The following is a 17151-nucleotide window of genomic DNA, read 5'->3' as shown; positions in this document are numbered from 1 at the left end:
TTTTGGGAAATTTTTATTTCATTTTTCTAATAGAGAATGTAATAAGTTAACAGATTTTTGTGATAACTTAGCTTAAGGAGGAGATTTTTAATGGGATGATCTTCATTGTAATAAGGTTCCTCCTTACTTTTTTTCTTTAATAAAGGAGGAGAGTGATAGAATAGCTATCACCTAATAGTTTGTAATAGTTTTTTTTCCTTATTTAAAGCTATTGGCAGTTAAAAAAAAACTATAAATTCTATTCTCAGTCTTCCCTATCCTTTTTTATTTTGACTACTCCTTGGATTCTTTGATAGCCTAAGAATCAATACTGAGTCTATTCTCCTTCATTCATATGTAAATAAAGGTCCAGTATAATTCACATATGAATACTTTCATAATTTTCTAAGAGGTTTGATTAGTGGGAGGCTAGGTTTGACTCATATGTAGTTGCACTGCAACAATAACATGGAATTGATGTTGCTCATTTTGAAAACTATGTCACCTAATAGCAGCACCAGCATGAAAAGGACATGACCTGGTTTGGTAAGCAGTTTAGCTCTGTTCACTATTACTTTTAGCAGGCACCACCACCATCTCCACCTAATCAGGGTTCCTCTTTCTACTAGTTTTTCAATGTTTGTTTTTTTGTTTGTACTAGTGCTCATTTTTATAATTTATTATGTTTAGTAATTTCTTGTTTCCTCCTTTTTGTGATGTAAAAAGGGGGAGTAGTATATTATTTGATTATATATTTAATGGAATGTGTCTCATTTTCTCCTTTATTTTTCTGTTATTTAAAAAAAATTTCCTTGTTTGATCTAGAATTATTAAGAACAATGTCTGACATCATCAACAAGAGGGAGATTGTTGCAAATCTAGATCCAAGTATTATGATTTTGATGATAGAAAAACATTTTTGTTTCCTTACCATTAGTCTTTTTGTATATCTTTTTTCTTGCCCTACTTACTAACTTTTCAGGTCTGCAATATCACTTACAAGCAAATCAACTCAAGATCGGGTAGACTAGGGATGAGTTAGTATGTAACTTCAAATTTAATGTACTGTTTTACTTTTCTTAAGTCAAGTCATGTATTGGTGAACCCCAAGCTAAGTAACCTTGCACACTCACACTCAGGGGGAGAAATTTTGTGATTTAAAGAGTTCTCTAGTTTTGATGTAGTTGTACATGATGATTTTAAATCATAATGGATGATCAATTAAAAATAGAAACACTAATTAGGTCATCATAGTTTTGAGAGTGATTAAACTAATTGTATTGGACAATTTCTATCATCCAGGATGATCAATTTAGATCATGAAAATAGCCGCCAATCATAATTTAGGAAACATTTTAATTTTCAAATTTTGTGCTAATTTTACAAGATGATGTTAATCATCCTAGAAGATTCTAGAAAATCATTCCTAAATTAATCCTATGATTAGGAGAATAATTATAATAAAATATAATTTAATACGATAATACAAGATGATTGGTGATGATCTTCTTGGATGATAGAGATTATGTTTGGCACGATAAGGGGTCGCCAATTATCGTATGATACAAATACCATAATTTTTCAACTAATCATCCAGGATGATTTACCTCTATCGTACTGGATGACAAAGAAGTGTATGGGATGATAAGGCACCACCAGACATCATACTAGACAAAGTTCAATACTTTAATACTAATCATCCAGGGTGGTATTCATATCATCCATGATGATCAGCCTGCTTTTCTTGAACAAATCGTACAGAGTATTGCCATTCATCATGGATGAAAGAGCTATTTTGTACTAATTGTACAGGACAATCCTTCATCCTAGATGATTAGTTGTGTAAAATTGAAAATTAGGGCTTGTTTTGGAAGCTCTTTATTTAAACTCTCTAATTGTCTTTTGAGATAATATTTTTCTATGGAGTTGATCCAAGAGGGAGCTTAGAGAAGGAAGAGGGAGATCTTGAGAGAAAGAGAGAAATCCTATTGAGGGGGCGTTTGTGAGGGAATCACAAAGGTTGCTCCAAGAAAGGTGTTTGTCATCTTCTTCAAGTTGCTCCATTGGTTCCTTGGTGGCTTAGGGGAGATCATCTTAATTGTTAGATCTAGGCTCTATGCCTACTCCATGTGGGAGTAAAAGGATTCTCGAATTCTCTACCTTTACTAGGTGGGTGAAAAAGATTCACGGTTCACTGCCTCACCGTATTGGTGGAAAGATTTTGTTAGGACTTATCTGCCTTGCTATGGGAGTAAAAGGAGAGTCACTTTAGTTTAGTGCAATACTTAGAGAGGGAGTCTCCAAGGAGTGGACGTAGGACAAATTTAACCGAACCACCATAAAATGTGGTGTGTTCTTTCTTATTACTTTTTACCATATTTTATTTCCACACATTTCTTTGATTTGTTCTATGATTGAAAATTTTGATTATAATGTTATAGTAAAAATTATTTTTCTTCTACATCAAATGTTATTATTTTGTTTTAAAATATTTAAAAAGATAAAAAATATTTTCTTTTTTATTTAAGACTTTTTTAAAACTACCAATTTACCCCCCCCCCCCCTCTCCTTGGTTAGCCTCGGGCTAGTTCCTTAAAGTTTATCACCCCTCATAAACTTTCACCTCGGGCTTGACCTGGCCAAGGGCTTTCAATTCAACAACCATCCTTACCTTAGATATCTTCTTCCTGATTCTCCTCTAGTAGCTCTTTCATTGAATTTTACTCATAAAAGGGATTCAAAAACTAGATTCCATAGCATAAACAGACTTAACTTCAGTATCCTCAATAGGGGACTTTAAATTTTCTTCCTCCCTGGTTGAGGATGCATTGGGTATGGAGGCGATAGTAACCTTCTTTTAGGAATTGGAGAGCAAGTCCCTACCCTGATAGTAATCTCTACCATATGGGTATCCTTTTCCCCTCCAATAGTCAGGTTAAAAAATTACCCCTCCATTAACTATTAACCTCAAAGTATTAAATCCCATGCCAAATTGAATGGTGTTATTGCAAATCAGTTCTATAATATACATGTCTTGATCTAGGAAGAAGATGAGTTTGCCTGCCATTTAGACAGAGTCAGGTTTTTTGAAATTTTAAAAGAGAGATTGAATCAGAATATTGAAGTGGGAATTGAAAATTCATAAGGAACTTTATATCATATCTTATATGTTAGGATATAGGGAGATATAGCCCATCATATGATGATAAAATGTAAAGGTCACCTATGACTTGAAGCTATTTGAAGTTTCCATGTATATGTTAGACTATAATAGGACATTACAATGTAACAAATGATGATGAAGATCTAAGCTGACTTGGATGCTTTTGAAATGGAATTGAGATTTTGAAATAGAAGGATTTTCTTCAAATCTTGAAACTCAACATGTTGAGTTTTTTTTTTTTTAATTGGAAGGTTTACAAAATTGATATGAAAACTCCAAGAAATGTCTTGACTCTTTTGCACCAATAATTGGCATGGGGGCAAAATGTCAAAGCCTGGATTTTGCTAAAGGAATTTGAATTGAAATGCAAGGATCTTTTATAAATTTTTAAACTCGGCATATTGAGCTTCACTCAAGTATGTAGGTTCACAAATTCTACACAAAGATTCTGAAGGGTTTGGCTTTACCCTTTCGCTCCACTAATTAACTTGGGGGAGGAATATCAAAGCCTAACCTTGATAGAGGTTTCCTCACTAACCTCCCTTTTTGACATATCTTTTTGATGTTAGTCACACTCACCCAAAAAAGAAATGGGTAGAAGGACCAATGAAAGAAAGTTAGTCAAAACTACATATACAACAAAATTTCTAACCCAATTAAAGTTGGAGAGAAAGAGAGAGAGAGAGAGATTTTCACAGTGGAGTCATCATTTTTTATTTATGGAGTATGAAAAGAAATTTGAAAAGTTAATTTTCTTTAGGAGAATTTAATTTCTAGTATTTCAATTTTGAAATTAAACAACATCATTATGAATGATATATTACCTTTGGAGGCAAAAATATCATTCCATAATGGGTTCATATAATGAAACTAAAATCTTCATTCAAATTATAATAGTTAAATTTGAGGAAGAATTGTATATGACCATGAAGGGTCAAAATAATGTTCAATATGTATTTAACTGTTATAATCTAAAAGAAATCTCATTATTTTTATACTCTAAGGCATAACAATAAATGATAAATCTTCTTATGGGAAAAAATGAATCATCCAAGCATGATGATAATAACCATAATTCATTCAATTTTTTCTAAAGAATATTAATTTAATTTTAAAAAATTGATTTTAAAAATAGATATGGGGTCTAAATCTCCTATGAGCAGGCCCTCGTAGTAAATTACATCATAGAAAATTTGGGTTTTCTACCAAAACTCTTGATTAAAATAATGGTAGAAATTTTATTTTCAAACATTTTTAAAGAGTGATATCAATGGAGTGAGGATCGAAATTTTCATTTGGATTTGGATTAAATTTGAACAGTTATTTTAAAAGGTCAAAATATGAGAAGTAGGAAGCATTTTAGTATTCTAAAATAATTCAAAAATGCCTTATTTAACTCTATGTGTTTGGATTTATGTTTTGGTTTTGAAGAGATGATTTAGTTTTAGTTGATCAATTTATTGGAATATTAGGATTATATTCCCAAAAGTTGGGGACTTAGAATTTTGAATGTGCCCTGGACCCTAAGTCTAAATTGAGCACTAGATAATAGTAGTCTGGTCCTAGCTAATGTAGTGGAAAATTTAGACTTACCTCGGCCTGAACTGGGGAGCCAACTAACCACCAAATCATGTTAAAACCATGAGTCCGACCTTTTTATGAAAGAGTGGGTGGGGATGTTAATTAATCAAGTTTGAGGAATTGGGACCGATATCTAGAGTAAATCCTAAGTGGTCCCTTAGCATATGTAGGGTAATTGATGCTTGAAGAAATGTAATTAAAATTTTAGACACTTTCAATTTATTTCTAATGTAATGTATGTTAATTAACTCAAATGCATAAAATGTATATAAATCAATTTTTTGAAAAAAGGCTTTAAAATAATTTAATCCTAAAGATTATATAATATCCCCTTGACAAAATTGTACTCTAATAGGTATGGTGGCCTGCTATAACCCTCAAGAAGGAAGATGCTTAACAATAAGGAGAAGTAATTAATATACATAACTATAAACTCTTGGTGGTCTTGAGCTTGTTTCTTAAATCATTAGAGTTACTATATGAGCCTAAAAATTTATTTAAATTTTAAGTAGAAAAAGTTTTAAATGTTTCCTCACAAGCCCCTAAGCATATCCATGCTAAATAAAAATGACATGCAATTAAAAAAAAAAAGATATAAAACTTTGCCATTTCCACTACACATTCAATAAAAATAAATCAAATCAATTAATTAAATTTAATGTCCATGTGGAAAGTGTCACTTAATATTGCAACCCAGGGTATGTAAAATTTAAAGTTTATCGAGAGCTAATGACAATAATCTAAATTATACTTCTAAGACTGACAAAAGTGAATTTGAGAGTGGGATTCCTCTCTATCTTCACTCCTTCATCCTCCTACGAGTTCCTTAGATTTGTCGAGTTGAATATCTAAATGAAAAGAAACTCCTCTGCGAAGGGGTGTTTAATTTTCTCTTTGGATATTTGAAATCAACCTATCATAGATATCAAAATGGAAGAGAACTCTCCCCTATGGGATGTTCTCTCCTCTTTGGATTATAATTTGGATGTGTATCCCACCTCAAATATCCCTTTCATATTACAACTCAAACTAAATTAAATTACACATACATGAAATTAAAAAATATATACTCAAATATGACCTTCAAGGTAATACTAAGTAATTATAATTAAAACATCCTAAGCAGTTATATATTAACTTAAAAATTAAATCATAACCACACTTGTCCATTCTATTTTACTTTCAAGGGGGCTTAGTATTTTTTAACTTACAAAAAATTGTCAATTTAAATCTTTTAATTTTTCCCCCTTGATTTAGCCCTTCATGTGCATGCCCAACTACAAAAAACTCCATGAGCATCCAGATTATTTCTAACCCAAGGGTTATCTATCACCCATCAAATTAATGCATAGATAAATAAACTCACATAAATCAATCAAATTTTAATATCATGCAGTGAAAACCACAAAAAACATGGTGCACAATAAAAAAAAAGTAAACACTATCCTGTTGCAACTAGAGCTTATAAGTTTATGTTTTTGATGATAATAAATATTATGGCTCACTTTCTATTGTCTACGTGTATTTGTAATATATGTTTGTTTGTGTGTATACTAACATTTCATTTCAGGTCCGAGACGTTCGTTCTTGTACGAAGCTGGGATCATCCCGTATGATCTTTGTGGGAGAATAGACTAGAGATATTCATCCTTGTACGAAGCTAAGATCATCCGGTATGATCTTCATGCGAGAACAAACCTGAGATGTTCATCCTTGTGTGAAGCTAAGGATCATCCCGTACGATCTTCATGCGAGAACAGACCCGAGATATTCATCCTTGTATGAAGCTAGTATCGTCCCGTATGATCCATACTTAAAAAAAATATTTTTATTTATGTTCGTTCAATTGCTCGTCAGGAAAAATAACTGACCAGATTGTCCCATACGAAGTGATATCGTACAGTACAATCAGTTTAAAAAATATGAATTTTAAACTCTCCCCCGGTGTGTCTGTGCTCAGTTCCTCAATTACAATCACACTCTCTCAAATTTAATAAAATGAAAAATATATACTTCAATTATAATAAACTCTAAACTAATCTTGATTTGAAGTCTTCAACAATCTGGAGTATGATTTCTCTGAAATGTTAATACACACAAGAGCAAAATAATTCTTCCAAAATATATTAAGAGAAATAATAATCAAAGCAATAATATTTGGAATCATCAAAAACATATAAGTTGCAAGAATATCAAACATGCAAAACTAAGTAGCAACTATCTCAACAATCTCTCCCTTTTTTATGATGGAAAAAAAATTATTTTTTGAATAAAATTGAAAATCCTAAATTTCTCCTTAACTTCCCCTAAATGAATAAGCATGTGAATATAAAAGAATTTCTATTAAGTACAAATCTAATTTTTTTTTTTTTCATAAAACCATAAAACACTTCAAACAGAAAAATAGAAAATTAAAATAACTCTAACAAATACTAAAAAATAAATGCAAACAAAAAAACAATATTTCTTCCGCTTTTTGACAACAATAAAAAAAGGAAGAAGAAAAAACTAAAAAAATTCAAGAAATCATATGATAAACCTTTGATAATTGATCTTGAAAGATGTTGAATTATAATTGCAATAACAAGATTAATGTTTATTAGTGAAAAAAAAAAAGATTCATAAAATTTCAATTAAAATATATCAAGGTCATTAATTAATCTAGACAATTAGATAAGGAGAATTATTGCAAAAGTGATGAAATGAAGATTAATTAAAGTCAAATTAAATACAAAATATAATTGAACATTAGATTGATTTAAAATTAAAGATTAAAAGATAGAGGAAAGAATATTTTTAATACACTTGTTTGGCGATATTGCGTATCTTTTCAAATATTCGTGCACACTTTATGCATCTTTTTTGTGTTTGGGTTAATTTTGTGTCTCTTTTCAATTTACAAACCATTGCGCATTCTTTTGATTTTTGTACACTTGTATAATTCTCAATTTTTTTAATTGATCTTTTTAAAATCAATAATCTAAAAATTCAAAATTCTTTAAGTACAAAGATAATTATATTGAAAAGAGAAATAATAAATATTAAGACATCAAAATTGCAATAATAATATTAAAATTATGTATGAATAAAAAAAACATGAGATTAATACCCTTAACTTGATTGAGTTATAACTTAATTTATATTTTTTAAAAATTAGATTTCCTAATAAAATTAATTTTTATAATGCAATTCATATTATATCACTTTTTAGATCAATTAAGTCAAAATTATCATATAGGCAATCTAACATTTCAAATAGATAATAAAATCAACTAAATAAAACAAGGCATTTTTTATTGATATAAAAAAAATGAAATAATAAAGCGCAATTGATATCAATATATAAAACTCAAATACAAGATAGCATAACAACAAGAACAAAAAAAAATAATACAAAGGACATGTATAGAAATTATTAAACTAACACAACATATAAATCATCACATCACATCTCAAAGGATTGGTAAAGACAATACTCAAGAAGTACATCTATAGATCTGAGGGGCCCTGATCTAGAGGAGGTGGCTGGTTGAAGATAGAAAAATAACTATTCATCATAGGCACATTGGTGTTCACTGAGTCGAACTGACCTCGAATCCAACCCATGTCCTGCTGGTATAGTGCATCTTATTATTATAGGTGAGTTTGAATTTGATCAAAACATTGATCAAAATGACTCTCTAGTCTGTCAAGGCGCTGGACCATCTCCTGAAAGTCAGGTCCATTAATAGGCACAAGTGTAGGTGCAGGTGCTCCCCCTTCTCCCTCAAAATCCTCACTTGTATTATCATATCTACTAAAAAGTGCTAAAAATGAAGCATCAGTGAAGTAGATAGGCAATGCAAGTAGAGGATCATGATGAATAAGATTGTAATTGTTCTCAAGGATATAGGTCATTATGTGTCCTGAAGCAATGTTTTTCTTCCTCTTGTGAGAGACATGTCCAATTTAAGAAAGGCCATAAATATAGTCAATAATAAGGTGGGCTTCATCTATAGGTTGACCAGTCATGATAAGGTAAGTAACAATGGATAGAAGAGGAGTACTGTTAATGCGGTCACTAGCTTTAGGAACAATAGAGGTTCTAAAGACATGTTGAATTACCCTTACATTTTTGTTTAAAGAAGAAACCCTAGGAAAATGACATACTTGTTCAATCCCTCTAATAACTTTATTTATTTCAGTCTAGTCAAAATCAGATGTAGAAGTTAAAGTTTGGGCTCTAACTCCTTGAGTTCTTAAATTCAAAAAGGTTCTGAAATCTTCCTTAGTTATTTCTACCTTCTTCTTAAAATTAAAAGATTTGATCCTACGCTCATCCTCACTAAATAACATGTTTTCTAGAATGTAGTGAAATGTTTCTTTATTATAAGCATGAATTAAGGTAAGGATAAAAGCAAGTTGAGTGGTAGCAAAAAGAGGCATCACTTGGAAGTGGATATCCTCTTGAAGTAGGATTCTAGAAGCAGTAATCTTAGTAGAAACAAACCTACGAAAAGAATACTCGTTAGCCCTAGATAGAAAGTTATTGTCTCCACCCTTGGAAGACGGTCCCTTAGTGAGTCTACCCCTCTTGCTAGAATTTGCCATTGCTATGATTTGAAGGATTATAAAAGGCTATTAAAGTGAATGAAAATAAATTCCAAAGCCCTCATATTTAAAGAAAAATGATCTTTCATATGTACAAAAATAGGTTCGTACTATACGATTGATGATTCGTACATGATGAAATGAATTTCAAATTTACGAATGAATACGTTAAAAATGAAATAACTTTTTGTAATCATGAAAGTTACGAGGTGTTTTTTGTACAAACTTTTTGACCATATGATCGTACATACGAGCAGGTGTTCGTTCGGGATGATCAGTTATTTAAGATCATTTTAATGATGATTAGATTTGTCCCCCACATTAAATGACACAAGGTTCGTACATACAAACTAGTGGTTCATACGAACGATCAGTTATAATAACTGATTCTTTTTGGATAACAGTCTAGGTGAATACATACGAATGAATACACATCATCTGGGATTGGAAAATGAAAACATTATGTAATCATTTCAAAAAAAATGATCAAAATGCTATAGAATTCGTATGGGACAAAAATAATTTCGTGCACTAGGAATATAACACTTAGAAAAATTTGTACGATCGATGATAAATAGGAAATCCGATGTAAAAATATTTCAAAATCACACAAAATATAAAAACAAACACATAAAATCATAAAAATAGAAAACACAATATGACATATATCAAGTTTGCAAAAAAATTTAATTAACCATTAAGATCAATCACACCTAGCATTATTCTTAATATGCTAAAGGTATCAAAGGCTAGTTGTTTTATAAAAATATTTGTAAGTTGATTTTCAATTAAAATATGATTTAGTTCAATTTATCCTTTGGATACATGATCTCTTATGAAATGATGCCTTATATCTATATATTTGGTTCTAGAATGTTAAATAGGAGTTTTTGAAATGTAAATGATACTAGTGTTATCACAATAAATTAAAACTATTCCTATTATAAATTCTAAGTCAATCAATTATTATTTCAACCAAAGACCTTGTGCCACATAACTTTCTAAGGAAATGTATGAAAGTTCGTTAGGGATGTTAGGCCCTATGAACTGGCCCAAGGCTAATTAAAAGAGAGAGGTGAATCGGTATTTAAAACAAACACAATCTTAAAACCATAATCAAGATTCACCACAATGAAAACTAAAGTGCAGAAATTAAATGTGGAAGTAATAAAAGAAAGAACACACTAGATTTATAGTGGTTCAGTCAAACCTTGACCTACATCCACACCTTGGAGGCACCCTCCAAGTATTGCACTAAACCAAGTGTCTCTCCTTTAGCCCCCACAGCTAGGCGGACAAGCCCTTACAAATTCACTTCCACCTTCCCTAGTGCGACAGAGTAGCTGGGTCCTTTGACACCAAAGAGATCTTGTTCTTTGGTGAACTTCTCTCAAGATAAGCCTTAAATACGATGGTATTAAGGTGCAAGCCTGCCGGAGCAACCATGTGGAATCTCCCTCCACACTCCCTTGAGTCCCCCCTCACATGATCTTCTCCCTCTCTTAGACTTCACCCATTCCTCACTCCCTTTCAAGCTCTCTCTTCAATTTCCCCAAAAAGAACGATGCTACAATGGCTGCCAAAGACACTTACAAAAGTGCCTAGTCAAAAGCTTAAATAGAAGATATCAAAATGAGCTCATTAATGCAACTTACCGACTTTGTCGTCCAAGCTGTTATAAATATCGGCCTGGCCGATCAATGTAAATTATGCTCAATCAACCAGGTCGGTTAGGGACGATTAGACAATTTTTGGTTATACGTCCAGGCCGATAGGATATCGTTCTGGATGAATAGTTCAAATATGAGGAAAATCATCCTGAACATCGCCCTGAAAAGAAGCTGGTCGATGTCAAATTGGCCCGGACGATCCTATGATCGGCCCGGCCGATGTGATCATGTAAATCACCATTAATTGCTTTCCTTAATTGCTAAATTTATTTAAGAAAAATTGTGCTGGATCGTCCAGGCCAATCCTAATATGCCAGGACAATCCACCGGCATGATGTCCAAAAATAAGTAATTCCTAAATAGATCTGGCGGCAGATTCTTTCTAATTTGAGCCTATCATCCTGGCTGATACAAAATCGTCCAGGACGATGTATTTAATGATGGCTGCCTTGACAAGGATGATGCTCTAATCAGTGTTTATATTTTTAAATAAATCATTCAGGCCGATATAAATATCATCCCGGACGATGTTACCAAAAATAATAAACTTTAAGGAACAGTCAGAAATTCTTCCAAGGTGTGTGTGTGCAAAGTTACTTAGCATCAAGAGCCATAGCAATTATAAAAGTCTCAAGAAAGGAAAAAGGTACAAATTGACTTAGATCTAGTCTACCCCATCTTGAGCTGGTTCCAATAGAAGTTTGATCTTGTGGACCTGAAATGTCAGTAGATAAGACAGTTATAGAGAAATAAGAGTGTTTGATATCATCAAAATCATAAACCATGAAAACATATCCGGAATAATCTCCCCCTTTTTAATGATGGCAAACATTACTGGTTGAATTTGCAAGAAAGAAATCATGTTCTCCTAATCTCCCCCTTACTAAAACAAAAATTTTAAAAATAGGGGAGATAAAAAAAAATTCTTGTTTTTAATATTTTTCAAAGAAAAAATACAAAAAAAAAAGATACAAATTCAATGGTATATTCTCCCCTTTTGACATTATCAAAAAGAGAAGGGGCACAAACAATAAGAACAAAATGATTAAAAAATGATCCCTGATCTAGTGAATAAAATAAATATTCTTAAAATAAAAAAGTTGCCTCTTATTTTTTTAAAATAATAATAATAAGAAATTGATTGACAACGCATAATCCAGTAAAGGTAAGAAATTTAGAAATTTATAATTCAAGCTCAAGTTCTTTTTAAAGGATCAAAAATTTTTTAATCCAATATCTAAATCAAGGAATAAATTAGAAAAAAAAACACTAATTTTTCCAAATCACCTTCCATAAAACATGTCTAATAGAAGATTAATGCACGAATTGTTGAATCAGGAATCATGATTTTCAAACTCAAGCATCGAAAAAAATCAAGGGTTTTCTTAAGCTTTGAATAAAATAGAAACGATAAGCATACTTCTTATGGGCTCATTTTATGCCTCTTGTCAGTTTTTTGGCGCACTTTGCACATCTTTTTCTTTTGATACACTTTGTGTATCTTTATCAATTTGGCGTCATTACGCATCATTTGATTTGGCATCATTGGCCGCCTTTTTTTTATTGGGCATCATTGGCCTTTTTTATTATTTTTTTTTTTAATATGCTACCTTTATGAAATTTTAAAAACAAAAGTAAACCCATTCTATTGACACAACAAACTATTTGATTAGGAAATCTATGAGGTAGATTCAACAACTTCTACAGATTTCTATGTGATAGATAAAATGTAGGGAGATGAAAAAAAATTCAGTTTCAAAATCCAGTTTAAAATATTATGAAGATTTTAAATTAAAAGTAGAATAACCTCTTTTAGGAAATAGAGATTGAGAGTTAAAATTATGATTTTTTTTTTTGAACTGTTTTTAGAGAAGCCAACCACAACCTACATACGAATTCAAGAAAAATTGGAGGTAGATTTTTCATTTTAAAAATTTTAATCCCCCTTTTTTTTTGAATTTTAAAAGGATGGTGATGAGTGTGTTGACAAAAAAGAAAAAGTAAAGACACAATTAAAATTTAAAGAAGAAGAAAAAGAAAAGAAAATAATGAAAGGATTAAAAAAATAAATAAATAAATACATGAAAAATATAAAAAATGGCAAAACATGCAAACAAAAAAAAATTTATAATCATGCATTAAAATATTCAACTTGGATTGCTTGATTTCACTAGTACCTTCGTATATGGTGTGTAATTTATCCCAAATTTCCTTACCAATACTGCACGTAGAAACTAACATACAATCTTTAGAATTTAAAGCATAAAAAAAATAGTTTAAAGATTTTGCATTCAATTGAGGATTGATTTTCTCTTCTCTACTCCATTGAATAAAAGGAATATCAGTTTTAATTTCATCTAAAATATGAGACAATACAGAATAACAGTTAAAATCATATGTCAAATACAAAAATCAATTAATTACAAAAACGTAGACATCCAAATTTTCCAAAAGTCAAATGTAATATTTTCAAATAAAAGTGGTATGGTGATTGAAAAACCCTCCGCAATATTATGATTAGAAACATTAGCCATGAAAAAAATTCAAAAATTTTCAAAAACTTATTTTTATGAATCCCACTCTGATACCACTTGAAATTTTGTTAGGGATGTTAGGCCCTATGAACCAGCCCAAGGCTAATTAAAAGAGAGAGGTAAATCGGTATTTAAAACAAATACAATCTTAAAACTATAATCAAGATTCACCACAATGAAAACCAAAATATGAAAATTAAACGCGGAAGTAATAAAGGAAAGAACACACCATATTTATAGTGGTTCGGCCAAACCTTGACCTACGTCCACTACTTAGAGGCACTCTCCAAGTATTGCACTAAACTAAGTGTCACTCCTTTAGCCCCCACATCTAAGTGGAGAAGCCCTTACAAAATCACTTCCACCTTCGCCGGTGCAGCAGAGTAGCCGGGTCCTTTCACACCAAAGAGATCTTCTTCGTTGATGAACTTCCCTCAATACAAGCCTTGAATCAGACGGTATTAAGGGGGGGCAAGTGTGCCAGAGCAACCATGAGGAATCCCCCTCCACACTCCCTTAAGCCCCCCCTCACAGATCTTCTCCCTCTCTCAGACTTCACCCGCTCCTCACTCCCTTTCAAGCTCTTTCTTCAGATTCCCCCAAAAGAACGAAGCTACAATGGCTACCAAAGACACTTACAAAAGTACCTAGTCAAAAGTTTAATTAGATTATCTCAAAATGAGCTTATTAATATAACTTGTCGACTTTATCATCCAGACCAATATAAATATCGGCTTGGCCGATCAGCATAAATTATACTCAATCAGCTCGGTCAGTCAGGGATGATTAGACAATTTTTGGTCATATCGTCCAGGCTTATAGGATATCATCCGGGATGATTAGTTTAAACATGTTGAAATTCATCTTGAACATTGCCCTAAAAAGAAGCTGGCTGATGTCAAATTGGCCCAGAAGATCCTACAATCGGCCTGGCGGATGTGATCATGTAAATCTCCATTAATTGCTTTCCTTAATTACCATATTTATTTAAGAAAAATTGTGCTGGATCGGCCAGGCAGATCCTAATAGGCCAGGCCAATCCATCGAGATAATGTCCAAAAATAAGTAATTCCTAAATAGATCTGGCGGCAAATTCTTTTTAATGACGGCTGCCATGACAAGGATGATACCCTAATCAAGGTTTCTATTTTTGAACTGATCATCTAGGTTGATATAAATATCATCCTGGATGATGTTAACAAAAATAGTAAACTTTAGGGAATAGTTAGAAATTCTTCTAAGGTGTGTGTGTACAAAGTTACTTAGCATCAAGAGCCATAGCAATTACAAAAGTCTTAAGAAAGGAAAAAGGTACAAATTGACTCAGATCTAGTCTACCCAATCTTGAGCTGGTTCCAATAGAAGTCTGATCTTGTGGACCTTAAATGTCAATAGATAAGACAGTTGTAGAGAAATAAGAGTGCTTGCTATCATCAAAATCATAAACCATGAAAACAGATCCGCAATGATGTATTCAGCTTTAGTAGTAGATAGGGCTACAGAATTCTATTTTCTACTGGATGAAGAAACTAAAGAATTTCCTATAAATTGATAAGTTCCAGAAGTACTCTTTATATCAACCCTACAACTTGCAAAGTCTAAATCTAAATATCCAATTATTTCAAATGAATAACTAAACTTAGGATACCAAATCCCTAAGTTCTGAGTTCCCAAGAGACATCTCAAAATCTTTTTACTACTGTCAAATGTGATTCTTTTGGATTTGATTGAAATCTAGTACACAAACAAACACTGAACATAATATTGGGTATGCTAGCAGTCAGGTAAAGAAATATCTAATTATTTCCCTAAATTTCTTTTGACCAACAGATTTTTCCTTTGGGTCCTTATCCAACTAAACTAAGGAACTCATAGGTATACTAACAGGTTTAGCATTGTCCATTTCAAACTTTTTAAGGATATTCTTAACATACTTTTACTAACTAATAAATGATCCCTCCTCAATTTGTTTAATAATAAAACCTAAAAAGTAACTCAAATCTCCTATTAGACTTATCTCAAATTCACTACTCATTATTTTATAAAAATCATCATAAAGAATTTTATTTATAGATTCAAAGATGATATTATCAACATAAATTTGTATAATGAGTATATCGTCTCCCAATTTCTTTAAAAAGAGAGTGGTGTCCACACTTTCTTTTTCAAAAGATCTCTAAAGTAGGAAAGTGCTTAATCTCTCATACCAAACCCTAGGTGCATATTTCAATCCATATAATGCCCTTTTTAATTTAAAAATATGATTTGAATATTTTGAATTTTAAAAACCTGGAGATTATTTAATATAAATATCCTCTTGAATCACCCCATTCAAAAAGACACTTTTAACATCCATTTGAAATCATTTGAATCCTCTAAAAGAGGCAAAGGCTAACAAAACTCTAATTGCTTCAAGTCTCTCTACGGGGGAAAAAGTCTCCTCAAAGTTAATCTCTTCAATCTGATTATACCCCTTAGCCACAAATCTAGCCTTATTTCTAACAATAACTCCGGATTCATTCATTTTATTCTTGAATACCCACTTAGTTCTAACTACACTTTGATCCTTTGGTCTTGAAATTAATTCTGAAACATCATTTCTTATAAATTGATTTAATTCTTCTTGCATTGCCAAAATCCAAAATTCATTCAAAAGTGCTTGATTTATATTTATGGATTATATTATTGAAATAAAGATAGAATGATTGACTTCTTTTCTTAGTCCACACCTAGTCCTAACACCCTCACTAGGTTCACCTAAAATCAATTTCTTAAGGTGGTTTTTAGAAAATCTCAAATCTCTAAGCAACATATTTCCTAACTCCAAATTTTCTTCCAAAATAACTTTCTCAATCCTTTGGGAGTTAATTTCTATTTCATCCTCTTCCAAATTTAGCACTTCCAAAATTCCATATTCATCAAATACAACATGTGTGGTCTCCTCAATTACCAAAGTTCTTTTGCTAAATACTCTATAAGATTTTCTAACACTAGAGTATTCAAGAAAAATTCTTTCATCTGATTTTGGATAAAATTTTTCTAAGGTAGATTTTTTATTATTATGAATGAACACCTTACATCCAAAAATATGTAAATGTGATAAATTAGGTGTTCTTCCCATAAGAAGCTTATAGGGTGTTTTATTTAATTTCGATCTGATGTTCACCTTATTTAGAAAATAACATGGAGTGCTAACTACTTCAACCCAAAAATATTTAGGAAGTGAATATTTTGCTAATATAGCTTGAGCAGATTCTATTAATTTTCTACTCTTTCTTTCGACTACCTCATTCTATTGAGGGGTTCTAGGTGCAGAAAAATTATGATCAATGTCTTTCTCTTTATAAAAATCCTTAAATTTTTTATTTTCAAATTCACCACCATGATCACTTTGTATTATTAAAATCTCACATCCTAGTTTCCTCTAAATCTAAGTCAAAAAATCTCAAAACTCCTCAAATGATTCACTCTTACAATATAAGAATTTAATCCAAGTGAATCCTAAAAAATCATCTACAATTGCAAATCTGTATACCTTCCCTCCTAGACTTATAGTTTCAACTGGTCTAAAAAGATCCATATGTAAAATCTCTAAAGGTTTACTAGTTCTAAGATCCTTATTGGACTGAAAAGA

The sequence above is a fragment of the Dendrobium catenatum genome, unplaced genomic scaffold, assembly GCF_001605985.2.
Source record: "Dendrobium catenatum unplaced genomic scaffold, ASM160598v2 fragScaff_scaffold_535, whole genome shotgun sequence".
Classification (NCBI taxonomy): Eukaryota; Viridiplantae; Streptophyta; class Magnoliopsida; order Asparagales; family Orchidaceae; genus Dendrobium; species Dendrobium catenatum.
The sequence above is the reverse complement of the archived record's forward strand: the minus strand, read 5'-3'. Positions refer to the sequence as shown.